At 44.8% G+C, this 25,377-nt stretch overlaps 1 pseudogene; it reads left to right on the forward strand.

Moving 5' to 3' along the window:
- The first annotated feature begins 7,205 nt into the window (after window positions 1-7,205).
- LOC128626557 (ferritin light chain-like) overlaps window positions 7,206-25,377 on the forward strand; it is a 38,510-nt pseudogene continuing 20,338 nt past the window's right edge.

Consider the following 25,377-nt stretch of genomic DNA (forward strand, 5'->3'; position numbering starts at 1 on the left):
TCTTCCTTTTACTCTGCTCCCCATTTCTTTTCCCATCACATTTCTGATTTTCTAACCTGCTCACTGTGCCCTCCCCACAGTCTCACTTCACTGCTTCCTGTTTTTCAGAGAGTCCTGCACAGACAATTAAGCAGCACTAATAGTCAGAGGTCACAAGTTCACTAATTCAAATAAATAACACCCAACCCCCCTAAATTCTCTACATAATACAGGCGTCCACAGTAGTTACTGTGCGTGCACGTGTGAGAATAGCCAATTATAATGTGTTAAAAGCTCTCACAATGACCTACCTCAGTTAGTACACACTTTTCAAAAAAATCTTGTCATAGTTCTCTTGTTTTCTTGTTGAAGGGTGTTAAACAAAAATTAAATGGAGTGAACTTGAAGATCTAATGGGTTTTAGTGAGCAATTCACGAGTTAGGCAACATCCCATCTAGCAGATAGAAAAGAACACCTAAGACTTGTACAAAATGGAAGCTTCTAATAAACAGAAAGAGGGTGGAACAAGGAGGTTGAGTTCATTATTTCAGGGGAGATCACCTGCCCTACCAGGAGGCCAGAGGGTTTATCAAGCAGATTATCTCACTAGTGTTGATTCAGTAACTCCAGACTGATTGGTTTAAAACTCCACTCCAGGGAAAGACTGACGCTACAATCAGACTAGGAATAAAGTCTTGGTGGGATTTAGCAAAAGTGACCCTATTTGGGTTCTATTGTTCACTTTTGCTGAGGAGAGAACATTCAAACTGGTGAGTGCATGTTACAGGGAAGAGACACAAGCAGAGAGGGAGGAGGAGCAGGTGAGGGACGGAGAGGAAGAAGGGTTTTTTGTTAAGCTTATTATATTATATTAGGCTGGACCAACATAATTATACTTAATTAACCAAGATGGACCAGACACTTAAATAACCAATCAATTTCCAAGGTTTTTTGAGCTTGTGATGCCTTCTAACTAATCTACTCTTTCCCCAGGCTAGACTGACAGGCCTGTATGGTCACCACCTTGGCCCCTTCTGCACCTGTGCTCACCTCCCCCTTTACTGTTCTATCTCTTGCCCCCAGTGATCTACAGGGAACAGACCCATGGTTCCCTGGGGAATATGTGAAGCTGTAACTTCCTAGGGAAGCAAGCCTGTGCTCCCTCATTGATTATGCCCGATTCCCTTTGCTTCCTTCCTTTATTCATATCTAGCTACCTGCACTCATGCCTCCATCATTCATGCCCTCTTTTCTATCACACTCTCCCCATATGAGCGACATGAGAATCCTGGAGGCCTCTGCAGAGGTAAGATGCTGGCCACAGTCTCCAGTGTAGCTGCTGCTTTCTGGGTGTTCTCACCCAGGCACCGCTCTGCTCTCTCTCACCTCCGAACAATGGAACTCCACGGAGATTGGAAAAGGAGAAAGAAAGAGGTCAGAGGCATTCAAGACAAGAGTATTCACCTACATTCCATTCTATAAAAGGCTACCCTCTCACTCTCCAAATATGCTTGGATAAATAAAAGCTATAGCCAGAAGTTTTGCTTTTTTGACCTTCCTGCTTGAGTACCTGGTAGAAAAACTGCCATTAACTATTTCCCTTAAATCATTCTCTGTGTGGCCTTCTTCTGAAGTCCTCACCTCCAACCAGAATTATTTCTTGTATCTTAAATGTTCTTCTGACCATCATTGCCTCCTCTCTCTTTTTTTCCCTTGGAGAGCTGTATATCCTGAAAAAGCGAGAAACCCTACATCTGAGGGTGCAGAGGTTCTATATAAGACATCATGAAGTTAAATCAGGGACGACAGCACCTTGAGCGAAACCATAAAAGCAGCCCATAAATTTCCAGGAAAAAAAAAACACGTGAAAAATATTGTTATGTAAGACCTGCCACAACTCAGGAAAGCCACAAGTTTGCCCTGTTTTTGCATAGCACTTTATCATTACAATCTTCCCCCCTAATTACCCCACTTAATTACTCCATCCAGTACAGGCTTGATTATAATCCCTTCACAGATAAGAAAACTGAGAATTTGAAAGGTTGAGTGATGTGCTTGCTTACCATCCCATGCTGCTGGATGGGACTGGCTATATAATTTGCAGGGCGCTATGCAAAATCAAAATGTGGCCTTTCTTGTCTAAAAAAAAAAAATTCAGGATGGCCACAGCAGAGCCTCAAGCCAAGTGTGGAGCCCTCCTGTGCTGGGGGCTAGTGTGACCACATGAGTCTGGAAACCAGCCCTGCTGCTGGGTGAGGATGGGGACAGGGCTCCAGTCCAAACCTTTCAAGGCCAAGTCCACCTTTCTTCTCCTTTTTTTGTTTTTAAGATGTTATTTAGTTATTTTTAGAGAGAGGGGAAAGGAGAGAGAAAGAAAGGGAGAGAAACATCAATAAGAAACATCTTTCTCATTCCCTTCTGGCTGTTGTCAGAATTCCATTCCCTGGCCTGCCTCCTGAACTGACATACATCTCCGTTTTCTCTGCCGTAAACCCAGGGCTTAGAGTGAATAATCAACGTGGTCGCAGCCTCTCCAAAGTTCTATGATCTCCCCCTACATCCTTGAGCACTGCTGGACAACCATCTCTACGGTGGTTCTGAAAAATGAGGGAAAACAAGGTCTCAAGGATAGCCCTGGCCCAGTGGCTAGACTGGTTGGTAGTTCATCCCGAACAACTAAAGGCTGTGGGTTCGATCCCAGTCAAAGAGCATACAGACGGCAATCGGTGTTTCTTTAAAAAAAAAAAAAGAGGTCTCAAGGATAGATTTCTCTGTATTTTTAAATTGTTTATATGTCTTCCTTTCTTTCCATTTTACATCTCTTACTCACTTCCCTTGCCTACCCTGATTTAATTTATTATTGAAGTCTGATCATTTGAAAAGGTGAAACGAGAGAGGGAAAAAATGAAGAGGAAGACTCGCGCTGTGCAGATGGCTCCAGACTCCCGCTCCTACCCTATTATCAGTGGACTTCACTCCCGGGATGACGCGCTCTGCAATTTGTATGGCAAAGACACGGTTCTGAAACCAAAGTGGTTATTATTGCAGAGGATCCTGCCTCAAGCAACGGTTTCAATGTTTTTCTCCCTGAAATCTGAACATATTCATCAAACTGTGTTGCGCTCCTGGACTCGCAATTAATCACGGCTCGTTTCAAGCTTTGTTAATTAATACCAGGGCTAGGGACCCAGTGGAGGCCCCAAATTTAATCTGTGGTGTTTTAAAATTATTATAATCTGCTAGAGGAAAAGCAGTTAGGTTTTAAATAGCCACTTAAAAAATCCAATACTGCATTGCCAAGAAATTAAAAGAGATAGTATGAGAGTCTTGGTGCAGGAGCTGCCCTGAAATAGCCTCGTTTTGCTGCTGTGCTGTGACATCTGGCCAGCAGGGGGCGTGGGACTGAACTGAAAACACCGTGTTTTCGGAGCTACAAAGTCACGGGTTTAAAGATGGAGAAAGAAAACCTGAGTCCAGCAGGCAGCTTCTGGCAAAAAAAAAAAAAAAAGAATCAACAAATGAGAGGGCCACCCAGTGGAATCTGGTGAAACTGGAAAGAAACATTTTCTGTCTCTAAGTGGGAAGACTCCCTGAGTAAGATTCTCACCCAGGAAGAGGGAGGGCACTGTAAAAACAAGTGCTTCCAAAATAATAAGGAACTAGTTCATCTGAAATTATACACAGTGGTTACTGGTTCATCTCACGAGAGTGAGGTTACTATAGGCGTTTGTGTTTTATTTCCTTGGGTTGCCTTCCTCCTTAACCTGGAGCAAGGTGGATACATCTCTGTTTGTGATGCGTGTTTATTTCTCACAACCCAAACCTTCCCAGCAATGCTGCCCAACCATAATTTAGACATTGCTTTCTAAGAGCACCTCTCATGTTAGCTCAACTATTCAAAATTTTTTATTTTGAAATGAAATTTAAGAGGTTCCATGATCTTTGGTTGTTAATAGAACAACACCTAAATATTCCAGAAAACAAAAGAATTTATGCACAAACAAGTATGTGTTCATAAATACCCCCAAAGAAAGCCTTCCTAAAGCAATAAACATGACACACCCAGCTGCACAGGCCCTGCTCTGAGGGAACCCGTCGGTCACACGCCCTGTCCCTCTGCAGCTGTGCCAAAATCCCCGCATCCCAAATACTTTGACTGATGCCCCCAGCTTCACCCAGGGTGTCCCCTTAGCCTTGAGTCCTTGCAGGATTCTGCTCATACTTCAAGGTGTACCCAATACTCACCTCTAATTTTTTTAAATGACAGTCGGCATACAATACTGCCTTTTACTCTGAGGTCACCCCTGTCTGCTACAGAGGCTCTTATTCAATGACCGCACCCATTTATTCTTGCCCTTATCACACTGCCTTTTAAATAATATGGATCTATTTTTATATTCTACATGTAGAGCGCCTTATAATAAATTCTGATTGAGAATAAATAGGTAAATAGATATAAAAACATAGGTCTTTACTCCCAAACTTTAAAATGCCCAACAGCGGTAACATCTTTTTCATCTATTATATACTCAGCCCCTAGGACAGCATTTGTGACATAGTAGGTATCCGATGCATCTCCCTTGAGTGAATTACTTGAGTAAGTAGAGGTCAGTAAAGGTCTAGTCTTATTTTATAAAAGGAAAGGAAAACACTAGGAGGGCAAGTTTCTTGTCTAAAGTCACACAATTAATTATCAAACACATTAGGCATAATTCCAAGCCACAAAGCTGTTAGGCAGCCTTGGACCAATTTGTTCTCAGACCTGCATAACCTGCAAGGAACCACACAGTTTTGCACGTGGGGGAGGAAGGGAGGCAGAACGCTCAGGTCAGCTCTGCGTGGGTGACACGCAGAGCCCCCCCGTGCAGCCCAGGGTGCATCTGCCGGGGAGGTGCTGCCTGATGGAGGAGGGAACGTGTCTGTGGAAGCCTCCGACCGACTGAGACTCCAGGTTATCGGGCTGCCGAGTCTGGTCTGGGCATGCCCTGCCCATTTCTGAGACCTAGGAAGGACAATTTGGAGATTATTATTTTTATTTTTTAAAAGATTTTATTTATTTATTTTTTGAGAAAAGGGAAGGGAGGGAGAAAGAGAGGGAGAGAACGTCAATGTGAGAGAGAAGCATGGATCTGCCACCTCCTGCATTCCCCCAGCTGGGGGCCTGTCCGGCAGCCCAGGCCTGTGCCCTGACCGGGAACTGAACTGGAGACACTTTGGTTCACAAAATGGTGCCAACCCATTGAACCACACCGGTCAGGACCAATTTGGAGATTAAATGAAAAGAAAGAAAGAAAGAAAACATCGTAATGCAATGGGAAATATCATTTCCAAAAGCAAATTCTCACCGAGAATTTCTCAAATGAGATGACCACCCACGGTGCTCATGATTGAACACTCCAGTCCAAACCCAAACTCTTGCTACCAGCTAGGAGCACATAAAACATTGCTCTTGCTCGGAGACAAAATCACAATGATTCCAATGGCAGATGCCACCCAGCCTTGCTTCAGCGTCAGGGATGCAGTCAGAACGAGAAGGGACGGTGAGCCCAAGAGCTGCGAGGCCTCCAGGGAGCACCACATGCTAACGCGCTTTCCCATTGCCAAGTATCCCTGTTATTCAAAGGAAGCAAAACCTGGGTATCGGTGTGTTTCCCCCTGATTTCTTAAGGACCAAGTTACTTGTCTGTGTGCGCTCTGAAGCCCGGGGGAAGCGTGCGTGCTGGCCAGACCCGTGCTGCGCAGGCACCGCAGCCTGCAATCCGTGTGCACCTAGCAAAATGCACTTGCTGTCCGGGACTGGAGAGGAAGACTCCCGCTCCAAGCAGCTCTTCTGTAGATGGCGGATGTTAGTGGAGGGAGACTATATGTATGTTTTCACTGGAGCAGTTCAGGGATTCATAGAATTTCTTCTACATCCTGTCTAAAAATAAACTCTGCCTCTGGACAGTTGGCCAAACCATAATGCTGGATTTCTGAGAAGGTCCAAATTTAAAATGTCCTTATTGTAGGCAAATCCTGTAACCAGTGTTGTGTCTGGATTTAAGGGTTGGGACCTATAGTGAGAGTTGCTGGGATGCGACAAAAGTTATTATAGGGTTATTGGTGAACAGATTTCTGCAGCATGACACTCTGCTTCCTCAGGACGGAAGATTTCTTTTACGGTTCTACAGGGAGACTGGGGCATCCTCCTATTGGGGCGTCCACGTGCCTTGAAGCACTGCACGCTGGGAGTTTCCCCTGGGGGGGCCTCCATGCACAGCGGCAATGGGTGTGGGGCAGTCCCAGTGCTTGGTGCTGCCTGCTGCTAGAGGGGAGCCCTTCCCTTCCTAAGAGAAGGGGAGCACCTCCTAAGAGAAGGTGGTGGCGGCAATGGTTCTGGGCTCAGCAGCCCTCTCTCCATCTTTTCACCACTGCAGGCCCACAGCGCGGTCTTCAGACAGGACTCGGCTCACACACGGCATCCGGGCATTTAGTCTTCCGTGCTCCACTGGCTGGGCTTTCTCCCCGGGCTCTCCTGAGCCCTCTTCTCTTTCCTCCAATGTCTCTCTTTCCACCCTTTGTTGGGTCTCTTTGTTGTCACTGCTGGGGAGCACTGGGGAGGGTGCCCTTTCCTCTGTTAATGATTCCAGGTGTTTCCCTTGGAGACACGCACTCCAAGGTAGTGTTCCACTTCCCAGAAGCCAGCAAAAACTGCTGCAGGGTTCGGGCATTTGGAAACCAAAGCACGGAGATCACAGGCTATTTATTCCCGGTTCTGTGCTCGTCACACCCGTCTGAGAGGTGAAGCTAAACCTGAGGATCTGCCTACAGTTAAAACCCCTGATCCTCAGGAGCTGTCTGGGCATTCCCAACTCTCTCTCCTTTCCGGAGAGACCAAGCACAGCCCCACTCTGCAAACAAAACAGGTGCCAAGGCTCCCGGAATTCACCTCTGCAAACCTCCACCCAAGTCCGGTTGAAAACACGTGGGATGAGGGCGGTGAGAAAGAGGTGGGAGTGGGGAGAAAGGCAGCAGGAGCCAGGAGCAGACAAGGGCCTGCAGGCACAGCCGAGCAGGGCACCAGGAAGGCCTGCACCAATGCCAGCCTCTCTCCTAAGCTCCTTTATCCCTGGAGCATCACATGCAGTGTCAGGAGAAAAGCAACTGCTGCCTAAAGAACGCAGTGAGTCAGAAGGGAGAGAGCCCAGGCAGTTGGCTTCTGAGGACATACGAAAGGTTTCTGGACATGGGCAACGCCCAGCATCACCCCATCGTCCTTCTCAGTGCCTCTCTCCACTGCCCCACCCTCATGCAGAGAGCTTTGTTCAGCAACGAGGATGGAGGCTCAGCAGGTAAATGCCAAGCTGTCATCAGAGGGGCGAACGAGGCTCCCCTAACTCTCCAGAGAGTTCCCGCTGTCTGCCCAAGAGTGTGACCATCACAGGGCATGGCCTTGGGGCCAGCGGTCTCTCTCCCTGGCTCACTGGTGGAATGCAGTTTGCTGCTGCATAAAACAAAAGGAGACCGACCTTACTTCCAGAAGTTTACGATCTGAAAATGCTTATGACCTAAAAGCAAAGTACATCTTCAGAAGAAACGTATACGTAGTATGTGTGTTGAACGCCTGTATTATAGTGTTGGGGTGAAGGGGTCTGGGCGTGTCATCGAGACTTAAGTTCTGAATTTCTGCTTTTTCACTTAATAGTACCTTTCAAAACTTGGACAATACAGTCACATTCCTAAACTTCTTAGAAGAGTTTCTGGCAAAGAATACATACTCAGTAAGTGTTATCTATTTATATTGTTTAGTCTGATGACTGTTACCATTATTAGTGTTACTGTCATCGTTATTATTAAGTGGAGGTAACGGTACCCACTGCACACAGCCATGCAGTTCCAGCAGCATCCACATCCTGTCCCCATGAACTTGTCCCGGAATTTACTGGTGTGTGTGTTCAGCATGTGTAATAGCATCCTGACTGGATTCTGGGCTTCTCGTATCTTCTTCTAATCTATGTGGCATAGTTTCTGAAGTTATCTTTCCAAAATAGGAATCTATTCACCATGTCAATCTCCTCCTTGAAAATCTCCAAAAACTCATTCATGCTCATAGAATAAATCTAACCTCAGTGGGGGCACTTGACAAAATAATTATTTAATCTTCAAATGGGAGGAGAGGGAATAGAGAGAAGATAGGACCATATGTAAATAGTTTTTTGCTCTTATAACTTGAAAACAGTTTCATTAAGTAGCAATCTGGAATAATGGGGGACAATGGCCTAAATGTGCATGAGAATATTTTGATCCATTCATTCAGTGGTTATTTGTTGAACGCCTGACCATGTGCCTTGTACTGGAGATATAGCCGTGAAAAAGACAAAAGATGTCCTGTCTTCATGGAACTGACGTTCTATTGGGAAAGAGAGAAGTAAACAGACAAATAAGTAGATAAGGTGATCTTATACAATCACCACAAACTCCAAGCTTGGGGCTCAGAACCATTCTGAAGGCCACGATTCAGGTGCTCCCACCATATTCGGACACTGATCCAACTGGGCAAGGGTGATGAAATGTGTTTTTCATATTCCACTGTGGCTTGTACTCCTTTTCTCCTACAAAACCAGTGCTAAGCTGTCTGAGCCAGTTCCAGTTCTTGGAAGAATAGCTGCACGTGGGTAAGACTGTGTGTGTGTTTGCCCATCTCTGTGTGTGCACACAAGCATACGTGTGCGTGTACTGGTGCAATGCATTCTTGAAAACAAAAACACTAGCTAGCTCAGTGCCACCTAGAACCTCAGAGCAGGCTCTTTATGGAGGGTCTTTACCTTATTCCTAATCTGGAACTGCCTGCTCCCCTTCTCCTCAAGGGTCCTGAAATCTTGGCCTCTGGCCTCAGTTTCTTGAAGCTGCCCTCCATTCAGCTGTTTTGATCTCTCTTTCCAGGCCTCAGCAATGCCCTTGACAATGCTACAAGCCTCTGCCCCTTCCTGCCTGGAAGGAGAGTGTGCAGCACTTTAACTGGAGGAGCCTGGAACTAATTTTGCTGACATCAGCCCCGGATCTGTGACGACTTGGGCTCCCCTTGAGTAGCCACAAGCCTGTCTATCTGCAAGTCTTCCTCCTGGCCCTCCTCTGCTGCTTCATGCGTCTGTAGGCTAAACTCTTGTAGAAAGAGTTCCGTGATGGAAGAAGCCCCACCCCTCGAACTATTACTCAAGGGAACTGGATTTCCCTGAATACCCACTCTCTTTGGCAGCTGGGCACAGCACCGCCTCCTCCCCCTGCCTCCTCAGTGCCTTGTGAAGGGCTGGGATGAATGAACCCATCATCCAGAGTCCCGGTGCCAGGTGTGGGCATTGCTTATCACCTGGCACCCAAAATGGTTCCCTGGCTGTCTGATTGGAATATTTACTCTGCCAATCATTTTACACACATTATCTGTTTTAACTCTCAAAATAGCCCTGCAAGGTAATAACTAACTATTCCTTTTTTTTATATAGTGTGGGGCAAAAGTAGGTTTACCATTGTGAGTACATAACACACAGAGTTTATTCCTGTATTACTAATATGAACAACTGTAAACCTATGCTGAGCCTTCACGTAGTTTAATGTTTCTGCCAGAGCATCACAGAGGGTCATGTTGGAAGGAGTGGCATTTAACACCATATAGGTACGATAGAAAGAGGATGCCCTGCTGTCAGCTAATTGAAGATTAGCTAACTGAAGGTGTGCCTGGGCCTACGTCCCTGGCCTGCTACTTGCCCCTTGTAAGAACTTAGGCTAAGCCCTGACCGGTGTGTCTCAGTGAGCTGGGCATCATCCCACAAAGAGAAAGGTTGTGGGTTTGATGTTTAGTCAGGGCACATGACTAGGTTGCCGGTTGACCCTGGTAGGGGCACTTAAGAGATGCAACTGATCAATGTTTCTCTCCCTCCCTTTCTCCATCCCTTTCTGTCTCTGAGAGAGGAAGGAAGGAAGGAAGGAAGGAAGGAAGGAAGGAAGGAAGGAAGGAAGGAAGGAAGGAAGGAAGGAAGGAAGGAAGGAAGGAAGGAGGGAGTTAAAAAAAACTTGAGATAAGTAGCAATAGTTTACTTAACCACCTAGAGTCATGCTTTCCCATCTAAAACAGAGAAAACAATAAGTGGTTCATAAACTTGATTGAAAGACTACTTGAGATGCCCCAGGTACATCACTGAGCACAGAGACAGCTGCGTGGTATAGAGCACACAGGACATATTTTAGCGATTAGCAATGCCATTGGTATTGTTATTACCGCCATGATTTCCTGAGCTATATTTACCTGACAAATTAAACCTCATTTACATTAGGGTCCCCTGAGCCAGCCTGTGTTGCTGAGGTCCCTGAGCATCTCACTGAAGTCTAATGTAGCAGCCACCAGACTTGGTGTTGTTTTCAAATTAGCAGCAACCACTGGCCCAAAGCAGACACACACATCACTTCCCCAGACTTTTATGGAAGACTCTTAACTACTAAACCCTAGCCTTTGTCTCAGGTCTTTCCTTGCCATTACATAGCCCTACCTATTGCTGTTTTCTCCCTAGAACAGATCATGCTAGTCTCCTACTTTAAAAATTAATATCACCCCATGCCTAAAAATAAAGCAATGCAAAATTCCATATCTTGTCATTTAAAACTTTAACAAATATTGCCAATCTAACTTTGTCATTTTTACCTCCCTTCTATGTGCCTCCACTGTGCTCATCATTAACTATCGTGGGGGAGACTTCTCCCTGTAGCTCTCTTCCAAAGCTGTCTTTTTACAAATGCCTTTGTTTCCCTTCTTCCTGTGCATACCTGTCTAAGTCCACATCATCATCCTTTAAGGCTCGACTTAAATTTAGATTCTTTCAAAGCTTCGCTAGTTCTTCCTAGCCGGCTATAGTTCATGAAGAAGTGGGAGGGACACAATATGTAGCGTACAGGATCCGGGTTTAGCCTCAGCAAAGCACAGCCGCGCATATTAACCTGATTCATACAATTTCCTTAGGCTGCAAAGAATCGCAAATGAGCAAATACTTAATCTGCTGTTTCCCCAACTCCTTCCTGGTATTTCCAGAGGTATAAACTGCGAAATGAGTCAACTTGTAATAGACCCAAAAGTTGGAAGGAGTTATACTTGACTTAAGAAGAATATTTGATGAAATGTGTTTCATTTTACAGGAAAATATAAGTTAGGCCAGAAGAGGGAAAAAAAGCAAACATTGGACTAATTATTTTTGATATGACATGACATTGGTACATAACATGATTCATTATAGTGGTAAGTGACATCTCTTAAGTCCAGGTTCCAGAATGCAATTCTATCCTGCATAATTCTGAGAAAGATATTTCAAATGACATACCTAGATTTCTCCCCTAAAAGAACATCACCGTGTTTGGCATTGGTTGTCAGCATCGTTCATGTGACATTAATCATGATCTTCTTATATGGCAGACATTTTCGCTTCTGCCTAATCTTTTGTACTTGATTTTAAGTCCTGGAATTTGGGGCCTGCAGCTGACTTGTCTGTCAAACGTCACAGAGCCCATTAAAAAGCCCTACGTCAATTAGCCACACAGGTGACAGTTTCTGAATAACTGCTGCGAGCTGAAATGGCTGCATCATGCACTTTGGAGTCTGCCTGTCTCGAGTTTGGTGAGATTGTTATTTCTTCCAGTAAACAATCCACTTTATGAAATTGTGGTGAAGATAAGTATGATGATTTTGTAAAATGCAATGTTAGTGACTACCCCATCTTTGGTGGACCATCGTAATAGATGTGATTTTCATGATATGTTACAGGACAAAAAAATTTAACATTGACCTTTCCTTCCACTTTCCTCTGAGACAAATTTTCTCTCAATTCTTTTATTTCCCAGTCTTTCAAAAAGAGTCGTGTTTTGTCACACTCACTGGTATGGGCTTCTCCAAGGGCAGAAGTAGGAGAAAAAGAAGTGGAAGAAGAATGAATCGCTCTTAGGTTAAGATTGAGGGGAAGTCTCCACGCACCAGAAGGGAATGATGAAAGCAGCTGGAGAGAAAGGGGGATTTGGAAATATTGCTGCAATCCTCTATATTTTCTAGTATTTATAGGTATGTCCACAGTCTCTACATGCTCCTCAAAAGATTTTGAATTATTTTGAAATGATTTCTTTGGCTTGAGACTGGAACCTATAGGTCACAAATCTCTAAACATTATTACATATGACAAAATGACAAATGTTATGAACTACCATAGTCTCCATAATGTGACCCACAGCACACAGATCCAGAGAAACCAGCTAAAGTGATGTTTCCTCTCTGAAATCAATGGTCACCCACAAGAGTACCAGCTCCACCTGCCACTGCAGGAACTGATGTCGGGTCTCGAGGACGGGCCTGTAGGAAACCTAAGTGGAAAACACCCTCGAGGTCCCAGAGGATTATAAGAGTTTGTCATTGCTTAACTGTGTTCTATATTTTTGCTTCCTACATTCTTAGTCTTTAGGAGCTAAGCCTGCTGATAGCTGGACCATTCAGTGAGGTCTTTGGGAATTAAAAAACAAATAAAGTAAAAAATGACAGACGGTAAGACAAAAGAAGTCTATTTCAATCACCTGAAATTTCAGGAGTTTTTGATTTCAGACAATCAAAGCTCTACAGAAATCGCAGGACCCTGTGGAATGATTTTATTCCTGTTCATTTATTTAACAAATAGTTGTGGGGGTTGTATGCTTGAGTCTGGCTAAGGTAAGTGCTGTAGGCACATTGTTACATTCAATCCTCCAAAGTAGTGCAATCGGTCATATTGCCATACCCATTATAAAGACTGAGAAACTGAGACTAAACAAGTAGTAACTCACCTTCAGTGAAACAGCGCCTAAGCGTTAAAGTGTATGATTCCAGAGCACGGTGGCCAACCATGAAATAAAGGTGGAGTAGAACCAGACGTATCCTGAGGCATGTTCACGGGGCTCCCCGAAGGACTGGATTCTTAATTTGTAGGTCCCAGAGTCAAGTGAAATATCCAGGCTGCGTGCTCATATTCACAATTTTAAGGTGGCAACACAGGGCACTCAACAGAGCAGGGGTCCCGCTGTTGCAGACTCTCTCCAGCAGAGCCTGCCTACAGACCAGTCCCTACACCCTGTGAAGACAGGGCCTGTGTGAGCACATAGGAGAAGGAATGACCGTGAGGCATTCATTCTGCACTTCTCGTTCCGGCGTCCGAACTCTATCCTGGGCACTTTGCTTCCCCAAGGACAGAACTTTTAATTAGGAAGTGTTATATTTATTCAATTTCATCACTATTATTACAGTGACTTTCTTTGCATCCTAAGTTGGAGGAAGTAGGACTTGTCCAGCAGGTAAGCTGAGAAACACTGTTCTGCTGCTACTGGCCAGGGACAGCCGTGCGTCCAAAGTAATGACACGGACCTGAGCTTCAGTGTAACAGTCCCTTAAGCCAGATATTTATGGTGGGGGGAGGGGTTGCAGATAGCTGAAAAAACCAAAAACAAACAAAAAAACCATGGAGAAAAAGGAAAAATATAACTCCTTTCTGACAAGAAAGATCAGCCTCTCCGGACTCCGCAGAATAAAAATGGCTCTCGCGACTGCCCGAGCTGGCCTGGGCGCCTCACCAGCACAGCTGTCACGGCAGAGCTGGACTGCTGGCAGTCCTCACAGCGGCTGGGAAGGGGGCCATCATGATACTGTGTGTCCCTACATAAGTGATACCTCTAATGTACAGCGGGGCTATAATTCGAGCAGAGCCATCAAGGCTGAGAGAATATGTGCCGATACCACAGGTTTTTTTCTATTGTATTTACTCATTTATTTTAGAGAATATGTTTTTTCAGTACCTCGTGCGTTGGCAGCTAGAAGCTCTAACAAAATTTAAGGGACACATATATTATCTGTAGCTGCTCACAGTGATGGCATTTTAACTCTAGTTACGGCCACACCACTTCCTCCTACTGGATTTATCAGAAGTCAGGTGAGTTACTGAATCATTTCCTCCTGGCCCCCTCTTTCCCAGAGCATTCCAGAAGCTGAGGACCTAGCCAGCCCAAGAAGCCCATGGGAGCCATTTAGGAAATAAATCTTAATACAGAAAGCATAAGTAAAATCAATAGGATTTGGCAGGTCCCATCATCTATCAAAGAATATGGGAAGTGGAAAAGAAGTAACAGTCACCCTCTGTGACTTTGTGCCATAGTTCATTCACCTGTCATTCAAGCTGGTCTCAGAGCCCAGAAATGTTCTTGACTCCTTCCTGAAGTGACCATATATTATGGGTTTTCTGGGGCTGTCTCAATTTTAAATATTCTGTTCTGTTGTCCCATGAGTGTATTTGGATTTGTCAGGCCTTGTGTCCTGGTTTCCCGGTTGGGAGAGAACACGTTCTCTGGGTTTGCTTCTCACCATGCCCATTGTGCCATTGAGAGGTGTGACCTTGCATGCTTCTTAGGCCTCACCCGGCCTCGGCTTTCCTTACTGAAACATATTAGAAGCAAAGGGGCTTGTTAGGTCCACTACACCCCCCTCCTCTTTTACAAGCACTAGACCACATTTTTAAATAGCATCGTACATAGAACCACAATATGCAATGTCGATGAAACCAGAACTGCTCTGGCTGACGTGGGCAACTCACCCACTCACAGACTTGAGAAGGATGTTCTCTACCATCTCAGCCTCTGAAACATGCAGTTTGAAATCCTTAGACAGATGACCTCTTTGCCCCCTTACAACTTTAAATGCCGTAAGACCCTGAGAAGTGTGCTAAATGCAGAGGATAGGTGGTCAGGCCTGAGGAAATCTCTAGGAAGTGAGGGGCTCTTGTACACATCCATCCATGGTCAGGAAGTGGGACTGAGTACTGCTGGTCTGATCTCCAGTGCATGGGGTCCGTAGAGAAGTGACTTGGGCTTTACCTGAAGGCACAGAGGCAGGGTGGGCTCATGGAAAGTTGGTTTTGTTTTTTTGCTTCTTTGAATTGGGGAAAGTGAGAAGATTTGAGTTGTAGGCTTGCGTCTGTTACAAACAAACTAGCTTCGCAAGTCACTTAATCTGCCTGGATGTCCATTCCAAAAACTATGATAATTGTTCATTATACTATGTGATCAGAAAGATCTCTTCCAGCTTCAACAAACTCAATCATTATGCTTCAAGGTAAAAAAAAAAATTAGTAGGGATTCAACCCCGTTTGTAAACCTAAGAAGTGGGGAGAACAGTACATGTGTCTTTTTTCCCATTTTCATCCCAGCCCAGTTCTTAGCTCTGTTCCATTATGTTATACATTTTGATGGCCCTTACGTGAGGTTCAAGAGGTAAACAGCAATTTCACAAGAAAAAAAGTAATTTTCTCACCCTTGCTAGAAAGGCAAAGAGAAGAGAGTACGAGTCGGATAAACTTGGCCTCACATATCCACCTGCCACTTAGAGAACTTCGGAACAGAGTGGATGGCCTCTAAGAATTCTCCCTCTTTGAAGTGTTCACATCTAAAGAGAAAGATAATCTAATACTAGAAGGGCAATCCTCAAATAAGATCCAGGAGCATTATTGCATTCTGGATCATAATGGTTACTTGCTAGAAAAAATGGCAGCCAATTGGACTGCTCAGTGTACCCAAGACCCAGACAAAACTCACGCTAGTACTGTGCCTTGGATTGACTCAACTCAGTATCCATGCACTCTTCCACTCTATTAGGTGTGTACACTTTTACCACATATCACTAAATAATTGACACTGGTGTTATCAATAAACCCCATGATTAGGCCATTCTTGTTCTTGCGAATGAATGACAGAGTGAGAGAAACAAGTGTCAAAGCTCAGACACTGAGCGTGTGACTGCAGGTCATTTTTCCCAAGGCCATGGGCTAATATGATGTGCTTTGGAGCTATTCAGGAAACCCCTCATGGTTAAGTGGGACATTGTACACACAGGAAACAGTGCCCATGTGTGTGTGTGGTAGTTTTTAAAAAATTATTCTACATACCTTAGGTCCTTGTGACTTCCTTTTGTTTCATTTTCCTTACTCAAGGACATTTTTTTGTAGCTTTCACAGTGAGAGGAAGAAAGAGACAGAGAAATATCAATGTGAGAGAGAAACATCAGTTGGCTTCCTGCTCATATGTGCCCCAACCCAAGATCAAAACTGCACCCTGGGTATGTACCCTGACCTGGAATCAAACCTGTGACTCTGAGGTCCACAGGATGGGATGATGCTCCAACCAACTGAGCCACACCAGCCAGGGCCCTTGTGGGTCCTTAGTATGCCTATGATTCCACAGCTAGAGGAGACCTCAAACAGTGCTTCCCAAACAGTAATATGCATAGGAATCATTTGCCAATGGTGTTCACATAAAAAATTATGCAAAAATCATAAAAAAGAAGTTAGGATTCAGTCAGTCTGCAGAGGGACCAAGATGCTACATTTCTAACACAGTCTCAGGTGATACACTATGCTTTTTCCTTATAAACCACATTCCAAGGAGCAAGGTCCCAAGAGTCCAGCAGATCCAAGTTTCAGAGGAGATGTCATCAAGTGCCAAGACTCTAAGTTATTTTGATATGTGGGCTGTATAGCGAGGCTGCCTGGGTTCAAATCCAGGATCTCTCACTTGGCATCAGTGTGGCCTGGGGCAAGCTCTTAACGTCTCTGCATGTTCATTGCTGCGTGTTGTTAGAAGGAACACAGAATGTGTGTGCACAATGCAGAAAGCCCTGCCTGACGCTCAGGGAGCACTTGGCAAATGTCAGTTGCATTCCTCCACTAAAACAGTGGGATATGTTATGAGGTTTCTGAAAGCTGGGGTTTAGGAATACATATTTATTTATGTTCTTTTATGCAGGAAGTGATCTAAGGCAGCTGGTTGTTAATTGCTTTTTTCAAGTATCCACATCCGTAACAACTGGCATGAATATCAATATATAGAGACTAGAAAATAGCCAGGGATGCGTGGGTCGCCTAAGACAGTTCTACCACAGGAAAGGATTCTACTATTAATGTCCATCACTGGCTGATGCTAAAGTCATTGAATTGATGTTACTCACTGAAGTATTAACTTATTGTATTTAGCTTATTTTCTGAAACTGTATCTATTTCAGATTCCACTTAGGGTTAGGATTTGAAGTTGAGTTTGGGCTCAGAAAAAAGCTAAGAAGCAGACCTTGTATATATGTTTGCTATTGCAGTCACTAAAATTTTCTTACAATTAAGAAATGAGGAATGTCAGCAAGATTCAGTCACACACTTAGTCACAAAGAACTCCTACGGGGTAAATTCTTGAACAAAACACCAAAGGACCCTGAAAATATTCCATCTGAGGAGCGAGGCTGTGAGGAGCAGAGTCCAGGCTGGCTGTGAGCTGTTCTCCACATGGACAGGCTTTCTGCATAAGCAAAATGTTATGAATGTGTCTCCCCGGACAAGCACCTAATTTACTTAAGGCAGCAGGACCTGGAGGCTAAAGCTGGAGTCTAGAAAGCACTAAATCCCTCTACCAATCCTGGACACTGATCTAAGACAGGGTTACTGTCAAATCCTTTCATCTCTCCAGGCATCCGTGTGCAAAGGGAGGATTAGAGGTGCCCATCTCCTCTCAGTGAAGCCCTGGCACAGACTCATTACTGTTCATAAAAAGTTGCAAAGGCCTGTTCCTGGGAAAGGTATATATACAGCAGAGCGGTGTTTACACACACCCATGGCCCAGCTGGAACGTAGGTAAATGCCAGAGAAAATTAATGACAAACAGCACAAGGCAACGTGTTGACTCCAGGACTGAAGGAGAGGTGGCACCCGCAGAAGATGGGGGTGAGAACCTGGCACATGGGCAGTGCGAATGTGTGATTTAGACAGAAATGGCGTGTAGGCTCCAGGAGCCGAAGGAGGGGCTGTTTCCTAGGGCCCATTGATCTAAAGTGGCAGAATCAAACTCCACTGGCAAACACTTGTTCATTCGTTTATTTTCATGGCAGAACTTCATTGAGGAGCAGCGAGAGGCTAAGCAGCGCACTAGGTGCCAGAAATGCCAAATCAAGTGAGACGGTTATTGTTCTTCATTTCCAGAAGGCCACACAGTCCAGGGGGTGATACACGTGTAAAATGATGTTCACTGCAGGGCATGACAAGTGTTACAGCAGAACCACACGCAAAGGTGCTATCAGAGCAAAGGAGAGATGCACCTGTTTAAATCAAACTCAGGGTCAGAAGCCAGATTTCTGGAGGTGATGTTTGAATGGACTTTGAAGGATAAATCAGAGTTTGCCTCATTGAGTGAGTTCAGGGTCTGAATAAACTCTCAGCCAGCCAGACTCAGCAACTAATAAGCTGAAGTTATGCCTTGCTGTGCTTCTGTTTGCGAGTTCTATCTTCAGGAGGAGGGCTTAAGCTGTTAACAGAAAGCTTTCCGTGTAAGACATGGAGAGAAGCATGGCTTCAGACGGTGTCAGAGGTTTTCTGCTTGAGCTCTGCAGAGGCCCCTTTGGGTTCCTGTGCCTCCTTCTTCCCCAATCAGAGGAGCTCTGATTTTTCCTCTGTTGCCTGCTGGTCTGCCCTGGAAGAGCCCAATTCAGAAAGAAGAATGTGGCCAAAGGAAGTCTAAGAGCCACTGCACAGTGTTCAGGAAAACTTGTCTTAAGAGAGAAACCAGCCATTGATGGAAATGTTTTCCTTTCCTTAGTTTCTGACCAGATCAGGGGTACCATGATTCACCTCAACTTCCCAGGACCTCTCTGAACCCTCCCCTTCAACTAATGAGACAGCTCATCACAATCTCATTCCATCCAAAAACTACACTAAGCGTCATGAAGTTTTTCCCTAAAGATACACAACTCTGCTCCTCACTCAAACTTAGTGACAAGCAAAGGATGACAACTTCGTGTTTTACCTCTCCAGCACAGCACACCCACTCTCCTCTGCTGACCGGCATGGTCTCCCCTCAGAGAATGAAAATGCAGCACTCACTTCACTGGGCAGTTTTGGGGGAAGGTGGTTTAAATGGCATGTTTTAAGCAGCCACTTCCTCCACCTACCAGGTGAGCCCTGGCTGGGGCTCCCAGAGCACAGGTGTGCAGAGTCTCCTGGCTGCAGCCGGGGTGGGGAGGACTCACCTGGAGCAACCCCTGCATCCTGCAGATGCCATGGGGGTCTCGAATATCCAGTCACAGGAACTCAGAGGCAGCTCAGGAAGAAGAAGAAGAGGAAGACTGCGGAGGTGGGGGGAAGGAAGGAGGAAAGCAAGCAAGAAAGGACTCACCTAGAGAGGAACTGATGAAGAGACACTTCAGGAGATTAAGAAGTTACCTAAATAACTAGAAAGAAATATTGCAAAAATATAAGTTTACAGTCTTGTTTGTAAATGATAGAATTCTAATCTCCCAGGATAAGAGGTGTTAGAGAAAGGGGAGGGGGATAGAGAGAGAGAGAGAGACATATACGACTAGGTCACAGGGATGTGTGTATCTTTAGAATAAAGTCTTTAATCGGCTGATGGATATGAAAAAATAAATTACTATGGCAAAATGTAATAAACGTTAAAGGGAAAGTGATGATGGTAATATAACTACATTGATTTAACTAAGATGATATAGAGGAATTGTCTGCTTTATAGGTTTCTAGATGTCTATTAGTGGCTCTGTATTAAGGAATAGGGCTGTTCTCTTGATAGACTTAAGAGCTGTCGGTGATTCCTATTTCACAGTCCACTGCTTCGATTCAGAAGGTGTGTTCCAGCCCTCGGTGACCCCATCCTGGAAGCGCTGGAGGATGACCGGCTGCCAGAGGCTGGCGTTCAGACAGCTCTTGGGTAAGCAGCAATATCATTCAAAACTGGGCTGCCTTTAAGAGGAGCAAATCACTTCCGCCACCTCCCTCTGCCCTGCCACCTTGTGGGCTGTGGTGTCATTTGTTTTAATCACTCCTGGCATTGGGCTCATTATGTCCTGATCTTCTCTGGGGAGAGTAGCATCCTTGGTGGGTGGAAATGGTAATTGAAGACACTTAGAGAGCAGGCATCACGCCAGTCCCTGGGGGCATATGTCCCCCAGAGATAGGACACCTTCCCAGGATAAAGCATGAGACATGAGCTGTAGGTAGAATGTCATTTTTCCTCTATGATAATGTCACTGACCTATAAAAAGTGCCTGATAGTTCCCCATGGCCCACTGAATTAAATCCAAGCTATTATCAGGACAGGAAGGAGAAAGCTCATCACTTCTGGTCATTTTCCTGGCATCATGGGTGTACATTAAATAAGAGGGCGTCTCTGACCCTCCCTAGCAGAGGCACAGCCTAATGATATGTTTTGTGTCCATAGTTAAGTCTCTTTAATGATCATTTTCTTCCTTCTCCCACTTGATCTGGTAAAGGTCATCCGGCTGCCTTTCAAGTGTCTAGACAAGAAAAGAGCTCGGGAAGGGTCTACACACCTGGCTCTGCAGCATCCAGCTGTGTGTCCTTGGCCCCAGGGACACATCCTCCCTGGGCTCTGGGGACATTCTCAGCAGAGACATGAGTGCTGGACTATGGCCAGCCGTGGCTTTTCATCAGGAGAGATTTTGCCCAGCAGGGGGATAGTCAGCAATGTCTGAAAGTAGTGGGGACTGTTGCAATGGGGAGAGAGTGGGTGCTAGTGGTATCTAGGTGGTAGAGGCCAGGGGTGCTATTAAACGTCCCACAATGCACAGGTCAGTTCCGCACAATGATTCATCCAACTCGAAGCATCAATAGTGCTGCTGAATCAGAGTCCTCACACATGGCTTTCCAGTCCTCTCCCACTTGTGTCTCCTGCTTCCTCCACATTTCCCGTAATCTAGCCAATCTAAACTACTTCTGGCCCCTACTTTGTCCCAACACTCGTGATCCCACCCCCCCTTTCCGACTTGCTCTTCCTCAGACCGGAACTACAGTCCCTCCTCACTGGCTATTGACAGGTGAGTTCTCCAGCCCTCACTGCGGTGGAGGGGGCATCAGTCTGCCTCTCCTCTGTCTCAGCTCTACGCTGCTTCAGAATCAGAGGTACTGAGACAGGTCTTGGATTTTTGACCTCAAATAAGTTAGTTTTCCAACTTATGTCTGTTGTTCAAGGTCTTCTATTAATATTAATGGTGGCTATCATTTATTAAATTTCCATTATCAGTATGACACTGTGTTTTGTAAAATGTAGTTTAAAAGTTCTATCATTTAATCTTCTTATAGCCCTGCAAGATAAATAGCGCCCCCATTTTACAGATGAGGGGCTGAAGCGCCAGCGTGACCTTTGAGTCAGACACATTGTTTAGTAATCAGGGTTACTAAGTGGCCAGTCCTGGATTTAAAGCCCAATATGCTTGACTCCAAACCTACAAGAGCTTTTTCTACTATGCAGCAGACTCTTACTACCCGAATTTCTACAAGGGGTGTAGCCACTGCAGACTACTCAAAATAAACTGGGGGCCACTTAGCAAAGCTTGTTAGATAAATAATCTCAGGGTCCTGTGCAAATGAGCTTGGGAGCTACAGGCCTGAAGGATGGGTTGGAAGGTAGAAAAAAGACCAGTCAACCCCTTTCCTAGAGGGAGAAGTCATAGATGATTCTTCTTTGAAGACAGCAAACTAATCATAGTAATTACTAATGGTCTCTCACAGAATGGAACCGGGGATGATGGAGAACTCTCTCTATATTACTCGGCTGTGACTGCACAGTTACTGCCAGTTTTCGTGCACAGACTTTGTGCACCAGCAATTTAGAAGCAGCTTTTATCTGATGGGCAGTTCTGGCTCCGTATTTCTCCCAAGGCTGGTCACCCGTATGCTTGACTGGGGCTGCAGACTTTGGGTTTTTTTTATTAATTAATTTTATTTAGTTATTTTTCAAGTACAGTTTTTGTCTATTTTTCCCATCCCAGCCTCCCCCGCCCCTTGCTCCCCACCTCCCTCCCATTTCCACCCCCCTTAGTTCTCATCCCTGTGTCCTTCCTATTTGTTCCTCCAAATCCCTCCCCCTTTCTCCCCTTAACTTCCCTTCCTTCAAGGAGATTCACACAGGACTTGCAAGTCGATGGGGATATTGGCGGGAGGCCTTAGTTCTTTGCCATGTGGGTCTCCCAGAGGGCTGCTCTCATGGCCCCATTACAGGGCAGCTCTGGAACAAGTAAACAAGGAGAGAGTAAGTCAGAAGCTAGGACAACTGCTATGACCTAGCTTTGGAGGTGACTCACCATTGCTCCCACTTGTTAAAGAGGCTGGCCCTGTACCGTGCAGGAGGGGAATATATACAAGGGCACTAATCCCAGGGAGAAAGATCACTGTGGCTACACTATGTCACAATTATTTTAAAGCTGAAAAGTTCACTCACAGAAGAGCTTTCCTTGGCCATACCCACGCATAGGCTTGAGGGTACACAGCTGTATAAGGCTTTGATGCCAGGCTAGTTCAAACCCGGTGTGGTTTGGGGGTCAGGATAAGACTGAGGGTAAGATGTGGAGTTTATATTTCTATATCAGTTCTGGACTATAAGGGCATCATTTCAGGGAGTTGAAAGGATCGAGCAGTCGTAATGGTCTCTAGAGTCCTCAGAATGAATGGCCAAGGTTTGGGAAAGAGATTAGAAGTAGAAGAAAAGAAAATGGGATCCACCAGCAAGAGACTAAACATTTTGATAATGTTATTGTTGTTTTTCCCTTCTAGAAGGTTCCAGGAGAATTTTGATAATATGTGCCTCTGATAAAGAAAGGGCTTTAAAGCAGACCACAGCTACTGGCAGCTCATAGTTCTCCACAAAACACAAAGCAAGATTACAGCCTGAGAAAGCAGGAGAGAGAAGTCAGTAGCAGCCGGGAGACAGTGACCCCACTGAAAAGAGCAAGAAGGAAAATCCCTGTCTCTTATAAAACAATATATTTTCTGCAGACCCACAAAAGTCGGGAAACTGCAGCCAGGTATCTGCATGATCAGTTGCACCCATCAAGCTGTCTTTCCAATAGATAGCCAATGTAATATGATACCAATATAATGTTTAACACCTATGTTGTATAGTATTTATTAATTAACTTCCTTAATATAGCTTGGTATTAGGAGCACCATTCTCACATTTCACCTATTCCAGGGATATTTATAATATGTCTCATGGAACTTATCAGGAGGAAGGCAGAGGGTAAATACACCTGGACAAAAATGTCACAATTGGGTAGCATATAAGACTAACATTAGAATTTGTAATAAAAGTAATGAGAGCCATCAGAGTCACAGAGGTTGAAGAGAGGCAAGGTAGCTTTGTTACCAGCAGGACCCCTATAGCCAGAACACCTGGGGTTCGTGAGGAAAGCTTCCCATCACTTACCAGCTTTGTAATTTACTGATACTATTTTATCTACCTGTGCTTTGTTTTCCAAACTAAATATTATAATGCTAACAGCACCTCTCTCACAGGGTTACTGAGATCTTTAAATGAGCCACCACTCGCAAAGTGCTTTGATGGATGCCAGGCACATAGCATGCTTCTAACAGACGGTGATTATGATTTGCTCGGAATTTAGGTCATGTTATTCACAAATGCGATGTCTTTCGACATTTGTTTTGCTTTAATTGTTTTAATGAGTCATTTAAATAATTTATGGAAAGTTGATGTTTTAAGACAAGTAAGTGTTGGACCAGAGCAGCCATTTCGCATTTCAAGAAAAATATATGCTGTCTACTTTTGACCCCAGTAAAGCTGTGCACTATCGCTTCTGGCAGCAGTGTGGCTAAACGGCAGCTTTCTTGTAGAAGCATTATCTCCTTGGAGGTCAAAACCGCAAATGACCATCGTGAGATGACAGCTCTATCTGAGTCCAAGTGGCCGCTGTCCAAGCTGCATAATTCTGTAAGAAACAGGGAAAGCAGCATCTTTCTGGGCCTCATTTAGCAAGCTGAAGAAGCTGGTAATGAACTGGGTTCATCAAATAGTGTAATTGACCCAGATCTATAGGGCTCTGCCCACTAGATTCCCGTCACCCTAAAGCTTCTCCAGAATAAACAAGGCCCACGTATCTGTCAGGAGCAGGGTATTTTATGTCACTTATAAAAATCAAAAGAAAACCTTATCCACTTTCTTTTCACTGTCTTTAGCAGATTAAGTGTCACAGCTCTGAGAAAACAGGGAGCTGTATATCCCACTCCACACACTGCACTTCCAGCCAGTCCCAGCCACAGTATTAATAGATTTTTCCACTCCAAGTGTTCTTACTTGAGCGACTGCAAGTTAAACTGATGACAGGAAAGTAGCAATTACTACTCGGTCATGTTTGTGTGGGTTGCTATTGGCCTACTAGCCTTCTTCTTTCTTTCTTTTTTTTTTTGTTTTTAGATTCTTAGTTGTCATTTACTTCTAACTTGCTGGAGAGTGAAAATAATACAATGAAGTAATACTGAATAAAGATCAATATGTCATCATATTGATGAGAGCAGAAAGTGCTCCTGGGATTTGGGGTCCATTCAGATCAAAACTACATTCTTAAATGTATTCCCCTGACTACCCCCAGGACTATTTTCGAGCCTTGGCCTGACCCCTTTTCCCAAAGCATGGAAAGGGAATCATTCATTCTACTTAGTAGTCAGACAGATAAACTCAACATCACCAGGCTCCACTGTGATTACCTCATTGCACTTCTGCTCACCCTACCACTCAGAGTGATACTTTTTAACCAAGATGCACATTGAAATCACCTGAGTTTTTGGAAACTAGGCTTGCCTGAGCAACCATCCCTCATGCCTGAAGACATACTAATTCAGAAACATCAAGGGTATGGTGAAGGAATTTTATTAAAAGTCTCTCGGATTTCCTGATGCATAGCCCTCTTTATGGGATAATGATACCCGATGTTGCCCTAGGAGCAGAGCTTTGTTGCCCAAGGCGCAGGCTCAGGCTCAAGCAGCTGGGCTCGAGGTACCCACCTGTCATGACTGTTCATTGCTGCAGCTCTGCTTATGAGAAGATGTAAACTATACCTCCACTTTCCTTTTACGTATCCTTTTCCAGTCCTTCCCTGTTCTTCCTCCCAAACCAGAGTCACAGAGAGGTTACACTTCTCAGGACATGGGCAGAACTGGGAACTGGAAAATTGTGTTCAGAAATGGAAGGGGAAGTCACATCACCAGAGTAAGAGGAATGAGAAGGTGAAGGGGCCAGAGATCTAGCATCACAAAATAATAAGGCTGGAAACCCTTTTAAAAATGATCTGGCACAAGATGTCCCAGCTATTTTATGCCATATTAATTATACTTAAAGTGTGGTCTACAGGCTCCTGGGGGCAACTGAGGCATTCTCAGGGAGTTCATGAGATCAAAACTATTTTCATAACAGCACCGCGACATCAGGTACACTGTCCACGGCGTTGACATTTGCACCAACAGGTCAAAAGCACTGCTGACTCTGTGACAAGCATTAAGGTGTCAGCACTAAGCTGTGTCAGT

This window comes from Artibeus jamaicensis, unplaced genomic scaffold (assembly GCF_021234435.1).
Source record: "Artibeus jamaicensis isolate MK-2021 breed Jamaican fruit bat unplaced genomic scaffold, CSHL_Jam_final scaffold_660, whole genome shotgun sequence".
Lineage (NCBI taxonomy): Eukaryota > Metazoa > Chordata > Mammalia > Chiroptera > Phyllostomidae > Artibeus > Artibeus jamaicensis.